We start from the raw sequence: 7511 nt of genomic DNA, 5'->3' as shown, positions 1-7511 counted from the left end.
TTAGATAGCAGTGTTTTCAAAAGATCAGAGGGGAACTGATCTACTTGCTATGCTAAATTCGCTAAAGGAGGAAAAAGGATAAAAAAATGAACTTTTCTTGGGACTCAGTGTCAGTTTAAAGCGCGTGCACTTCATCAAGGAGCTCGTTCTCGGACCTTTTCTTTTTTGCCATTTTGATCAAATCTTGGATCAAGGAATGAGAGAATAAAACTTATAAATATTTTTAACTTGAAATTTATTGGTCAATCAAAGGTTTTAAATATCATAGCTTATTTACGGCCTAATCCGCCTCCGCAAAGACTGTTCAGTACACAATCTGGGATTTCTGTAATATTAACCTAATTGTAGTATACTAAATACACAAATAGAGAATTTTTCTCCTTACCTGCAACGACATAGGTCGTACTGATAGCCGCCATCACCAATGTGGCGAACATCGTTTTATAGAGAGAATTGAAGTTAGTCATTTTTCGTAAGTTGCTGGAAATGATTTTGTGTTCCCTGTCATTACCACGAGCTTTTATACTCGATATGTCATCTAAAAAATGATCAGGCAAATCATCAACAAATAATAAACTATACCTTAATGAGTCTAATAAGCGATAATTGGGATTTCAAAAAAGTTATCATTTTGCTTTACTGCCACGGTATTGAAATTTATGATTAACGTTATCTTTTACTTTACACACGTTCAAAAAATATTTTGTAGGATGACCTAGATTATACTTCAACATAAAGATCTTGATAACCATAAGAGATACAATGTTAATAGAGCCAAAGTTGCGTGTCTTTAAATTAACCTAATGTCTATCTTGATTTTTAACTATGCTATTTTGAAAACGTCTAACCTACAGCAAAAAAAAAAAGAAAATTATTTTTGGTTAGAGGCCTATATCAAATGTAAAAATGCCATTGTAAAACCGAAACATTGTATTTTAAAAGTATCGTACCATGTTATAGCTCTTGAGAGGCACTAAAGGAAGTTCATCTAAGTTTTATTGTATTTTAACAAATAAATTAAAAGGAGAGAATATATAATTCACAAATTTGCTTTTTGTAATATGTAACGTGTTAAAATTGGTTATTAACGACCGTTGAAGAAAGCAATTTTATCTATATTTGACCGGACCTTTATGTGTTACGGTAACCGCACATATCCATAATGAAGCTTGGTACGCCCTGTATCATACAGGGTGTCTCTAAAAGTTTTGTACAAAATTCTTCCACAAATTTCTGAGCAGGAAACGTGACGATTTAACCTATTTTACCTTAGTTCAAAAGGGGTTAATTTTCAAAACATAGGACTTAAAGTGAAAAATAAAAAAAGGAAAAAAATTACTTTGATTATGATGGTACTATTTAAACAAAACAGTACATCTGAGGATTTTTAGGGGCGAGAAATCAAAATCCCTTTACATTAACGATACACATTTTAAAGTGTGCCGTTAGTGCTAGGTGAATTCCGTCTAAAGGGGCATGACTTTTTTGACATCCGGTATAAAATTTATTTATGACTAAATTTGTTTTTTCCTACATGGTTTATGGAAAAAACTATCCAGGTACAAGTCTGTAAAGGCATTGCATCTTGAGATATTTGACGTTGAAAGTTCGCTCCATGTCACGCAAAGTAACTTTAAAGCACATTCGTACAGAGCAGCAAAATAAATAATAAAAAAATGACATAATCAAATAAAAACGTGAATATTTAAAAAAATAACGAGAATTGAAAAACATTAGAACATTTTGAGTTTTGTCGTTTACATTGTACGAATAAAAATTTACTTTGACGTTATTTTTCAAAGTTTGCAGCGATTTTTAAACTTTAAATATCTCAAGAGGGAATGCCCACAAGGTTTTTCTTCCAATAAGCTTTCTCCTCTTAGAACACGTGGAACAATACAAATTTAGTCGTATATAAATTTTATATCGGGTGATAAAAAAGTTGTGCGTTGTTAAAGCGAGTTCGCCTAGAGCTGACTACACCCTGTACAATATGTATGGAAAATGTAAACAGGTTCTGATTTCTCGTTCCTGAAAACGCACCGATGCGACATTTTGTTTAGATAGTACCATTACAAGCAAAGTAATTAAGTTTCACGTTGACGGCCTATATTTTGCAAACTGTTAATTTTTACTCTACGGTAGATTGGGTAAAAACGTCATGTTTTCGCCTCAGAAATCTATGGTAGAACTTTGAATAGACCTTTTAGAAACATCATGTACAATCATAATAAAAACAACCTTGAATAGTTTTTTACATTCGAAGATAAAAGGGCCCTATTGTACGTGTTGGCTTGAATTTTCTGGTTTTGTTAAACATTTTTTGTACACAACACTTCCAGTTTAAGCTAGAAATATATGCACCTTCAGCATGCAAATACCGACATCAAGGGAATCTCTTTGCCAATGCAATATTTGCTGGAAAGTTACAATATCCGGAAGCTGTTCTATATATATGTATATATATATATATATATATTTACAATATATAAATGTATATATATATATATATACATATATATATATATATATATATATATATATGTATGTAGCTATTGATCGTAAATCCTGGAATAATAATGTCTAAAAGCTTTATATTATTGCACGTAATCACAGAGCTTATGTTAAATCGTTGTTCCAGACTATAAAGAGGATTATATTGTAAAATACGAATGATAAAAAAAGAGTCCCCGAAACTCTTCTCCGGGGGGCTCAGTATGAGATAAATTGTCGATCGATTCGCGATGCTTAGGTTAAAATACGATTCGTGTTGAATGAACCATGTTCCATTAGGACGCTAAACTTGAAGTCCATGATGGTCAAATTGAAAATGGTTCAATCTTGAACATGAGAAATGTTGTTCATTGATGCTGAAGTTAAAAGGATATCCTATTTGAAGATCTGAATGATTAGAGGGGCACGAAATTGAATTAGGAACAACTGTTATCCTGTATTCCCCTTCAGAGGTGTGGCCTATAAACATTTGTTAGAGAAATGACAAATAGTCTCGAAAATTAGAATTCAGAGAACGACACGTGGACGATAAATATTTGTACGTGGGACAATCTTCTTACTCACTGATTTTAAACGCATCCATGTCCTAAATCCTAATAACAGGGCTGTTGCTGACAGGTTTCAGGCTAAGCGGTGATAAATTAGCTGAATTTTTCAAAGGGCCTAAATTTAAATGAACAGCGCCTCGTGCTTTCAGGCGAAATGGGATGGATAAATGTGAAAGCGGTGTGTTTAGTTTCAGGACGGATTACGATATTTATTCTGTTGTTTTTCGAAGTTCATAAATTTGCATTTATGTGCAATATACAATATGTTCTTAATATCAAACTCCACAATTTACCTATTTACGTTATTCAGGCATAGTCTAGGGACCCTTACGACTACATGTTAATTGAGAAGCCCTAGCAAACCGCGAAACCTCCGGAGAATACCGGAGCCTGCTTCGAGATGCCATTAATTAACTTACTCAAATGCATAAGGATTAATAGTTTGCAGTTTAACTCAAAACCCAGGTGTAGACCTGACGGATCTCTCTGCTAGGCTTCCAATGACGATAAATCAAAATTAAACTCCAGTATTTCCGCAAATATTATTTGTACATTAATATTTGAAGATTTATTACATCTATCTGAACAGATGCTTGAGAGCGCACGTAGCTGATGAATTTGAAATGCTGGATTTGAGGGTATAACTGGGTAGGGATTACTAGGGAGTCTTATGAGAAAACCATAGAAAAGGTCTGCGCTCTGACAGCGGTAAAATTACAACGATATATCATTATGGGTGTTACCTCTTAAAGTTCATTATTTAATCCACAAACCAGTAAATTATATGGGTGTAAATACATAAGTAGCTTGTCACAAGGGCAGATTATGCCACAAAAGTTCGTATCTGGTTGGGTTCTATTGTCTTCATAATTCCTAATTAGTTATCGAGAAGATGACTCAATGGTAGCTTTATACTGCACACACCGTAAAAAGTCTTGGGCCCCCTAATTATTATACAACTACACTATTTTTCATTGTTTTTTCGTTTTTAAATATAAATATATCATATTTTGAAAAATCGTTTGGTGGCATTGTGCATTTTCCAAGAATGCTTTATTCGCAACAAAATTTTATGAAATATTTCTTATGATAGTAGGAAACAATTTAATAATCAACATAATCACCTCTATTATTGAATAACATATAGACGCGTCTATGTATTAAAACAATGAGCATGTTCACAATTTACCGAGGGATGTTGTTCCATTCTTCTTGTGCAGCTGCAGCTAACTCGTCAATATTTTGTTTTGGGTGAGTTCGACTGCGAATCGTTGTAGCCACAAAATCTCATATGTTTTCAATGAGATTCATGTCTGAGCAGTTCGCTGGCCAATTTAATCCAGTAACTTGCCTCCACTCAAGTTCCTCTTAGACTCTCCTTGCGCGATGCAGCTTCGCTTTGTCGTCCATACAAATGAAGTTGGATTCCAATTCGTCGAGCAGGGGATGGATAATGGGCCTGACGACACTTTCCATATCCACTTGAATTGTCATGTTTCGATTTATGGGAATTAATGCTGTGCGACGATTGAACATAATTCCACCCCAAAACGTTGTTGTCCCGCCATTGTGCGGACCAACTTCCACTGGATAATTTAATCTTTCGTGACGACCCGGTGCTCTCCATACCTTTTGCTGGTTGTAATCGTTTACCAATCCAAATACGGATTCATCAGTGAATAATATCTATCGCCATTGCCGTAAAAGCCAACCAGGATGTTTCCTCCCCCACTGCAAGTGGTCAGTTTTGTGTCGTGGAATAAGCCAGGGCGTTCTTAGTGGTCTTCTTGCGCCTCTATTTGTTCTATGGCGTCTCTTGTGAGCTGTAGAGGTTGATATAGAATTTAGGAATATCCTTTGAAAATGATCCGAGAGGGCTAAGATTGTAGCATTTCGGAGCTTTGGCGTATATTGCACTAAATATGGATCTAATCTTTCGTTTAAAACTCCTGGGCTCCCACTACGTGGTTTTCTTTCAACGGCCCTTGCTTGTTGGTACCTATGGGCATGTCATGCAACCCAAGCCTAACCAACATTTCAGAATACAGGGTACCACCAGAAATTCAAGAACATCTAAACAAGAGAAGTGCTTTTTTAAAACTACACTGAAACAAATTACACGCATTTTTTTAGTTTTTTTAACAATAACTTTAATTATTTAACAATAACTGAATGCCAAATTTTAACAAAATTGGCTAAAGGATTATTCAGATTTTTACGAAAAAATTTATTTTCTAAAAAAGGTTGACACCCTGTATCGCAAAATCGAAACATTACACAACCTATGTTTATATAAACTTTTTGTTTTAGCGTCACTCAAAGAATCGCCCCTTAATATTTAGCCACGTACTAAAATGACACCCAGTATAATAAAATAATAAAAAAATACGAATAAGTTTTTATCTATGCTTCTCTCTGAATCTATTATATTACCGACCTGACTATACAATGTAAATCCCTACAGATAGACAAGATAGATATGTTTGTGAGTATGGTTATTATATTCAACTACAGAGATGAACTGTAAATCACTCTAATGTCTCCATCTAAAACCGTGATCAGTTCAGACAAAAACGCCACCCGCCCTATAAAATTAATGGTGAAAGCTCCAACAACAAACTTTTCATACCTACAAAGAAGTCTTTCAATAGACGTGTCAAGCCGTGGAGCCTTCCACGAAGCTAGAGTAATGTCTGCACAATGCAACCAATAGAATCTCACCCCAACACAGATGAATGGCACAAAATTTGGGGACAACTTCAATATAGAAGTTATCATTATCAACAGAAATAAATGATAACATTTTTTTTTACAAAAATTGATGCCACTTAATTTCCTATTTTGAACAAGAATCGTGAGTTGATCTTGTTTGCACTACACCGACTTTTGAGAGGTCCGAACGTGGAACTTTTTCTTTCTTTTTTTTTTGTTAAATTTTCAATTGTCCATTGTTTCAAGCGATTCACCTCATCTTATACCATTTCACACTTCATGAAAAACGCTTACTACCAAGTACCTCTTTTCCATTTTTTGAATTTCCGCGTTTCCAGAGCCGTTTCTTGAGTTTACCTTACTTTTAAAAGCGTGAGGTAGGTGTCAGCTATTGAAAATCATGCGTACAGAGAAAAACTGTATTTACCAAAATTTAAAAAGATTTTAAACAAAACACTATAAGTGATAAATATTGTTCAAAACACCCTCCTTATTGGCACAAACACAAGCTGCTCCTCTGAAGAACGGTCTAGATGGTGCTGCCAATCTCTCTTTCCCTCTCACCTATTTGGACACAACTTACACGCATTTTTTGTTCCAGATCTTAAATTGTGTCCATATTATCTTCGCACACAAGTGTTGTTATCGTACTGCAATGTTTTTTTCAAATTATTTATTGTTTATTGATTTTTAATCTGAGATCGGTCTTTCAATTAAAAATCAACTTATTAATCCTGGTGCGTGGTGCACAAATGGCGAGATCTGATGCATGATCGTCATGTTCCTTTTATATTCGAATTTGACAGGATTAATTAATGTTCATCCGCGAATCCCGAACTCAACATCTCTGGCAAGTATGCTCTTGAATTATTGTAAATGTATGATTTTCATTTACATAATGACACAGCGAAGTAAGCACAGCTTTTAGAGCGCACTTTGTGCCGTTTTCAATATGTGTTTTACGTAGTATCAGATTCTAAACCGACTTCATTGCTCATCTTAACGGGTGACTTCCAAGATTCGCAATAGATTTACAGGAACTAATACAGGTGCATTACGGCACTTGAACCTGCACCGAATTATCAATTTAAGACCGAAAGTCAGCTCGATAATCGTAAAATCTATATATACCTACAGATAGAGAGTCAAGTGTTGTCAGAGAGTTACTGATTGATTATAATAAAATAGACAAACTATGCAGTGTGTTTTATTTGAAAAAAAAATTTAGTTGCGTGATTGGTGTTAGGTATTTTGACAAGTCTAGGAAACAGGGATGAAGCTACTGTTTGACTCATTGGAAAATTCTCCTATATATAGGTTGTTTCCAAAAGTGTGGGAAATGTCGCGGAAATGAAAAATTCTTGCCAAAAGATTAAACTTATGTTTATAAATTATTTTCTAAAATCTTACCTTTACGGAAATATAGCTCTCCAAAATTTAATAGCAGAAATGGCATTTTCTAAAAAACTCTTTTAATGAATTTTGGGTTACTCACATATCATGCCAAGGTTAATAAGACAGCATGTAATATTTCTTACTACATCTTCAGGGAGGCGAAAGCGAAGCTACCCTCAACTCATTCTCCCTTCCTAAACTTTGAAGGTCTTGAGTCTTTTTACCGATATATGGTTTATTAAATTTTCGACGCACTTTACAAAAAAGGTCCTTTTGAATGATGTACGCAAAGCGAAATGTTTTTAAAAAAAAACACCATTTTGTCAAAAGGCATAATTTACA

At 34.5% G+C, this 7511-nt stretch overlaps 1 long non-coding RNA gene across 3 annotated transcripts in view; it reads right to left on the bottom strand.

Annotated features, from left to right (window-relative positions):
* Window positions 1-218: 218 nt before the first annotated feature.
* The window catches only part of LOC136339813 (uncharacterized), a 58902-nt gene continuing 51609 nt past the window's right edge, over window positions 219-7511 (bottom strand). Inside the window, exons 1-3 of one of the 3 annotated variants that reach the window (XR_010732212.1) lie at window positions 6910-6924; window positions 386-538; window positions 219-325 (exon numbers count right to left, since the gene is read on the bottom strand). This is a non-coding gene — a long non-coding RNA (uncharacterized lncRNA). Of the gene's footprint in view, window positions 326-385; window positions 578-6909; window positions 6925-7511 lie in introns of those variants that run through there. The other 2 variants (XR_010732211.1, XR_010732210.1) reach the window with 2 other exon arrangements.

This window comes from Euwallacea fornicatus, chromosome 6 (assembly GCF_040115645.1).
Source record: "Euwallacea fornicatus isolate EFF26 chromosome 6, ASM4011564v1, whole genome shotgun sequence".
NCBI classification, from domain to species: Eukaryota; Metazoa; Arthropoda; class Insecta; order Coleoptera; family Curculionidae; genus Euwallacea; species Euwallacea fornicatus.
Note: the sequence above shows the minus strand (reverse complement) of the source record. Positions and strands in the feature narration are given on the sequence as shown.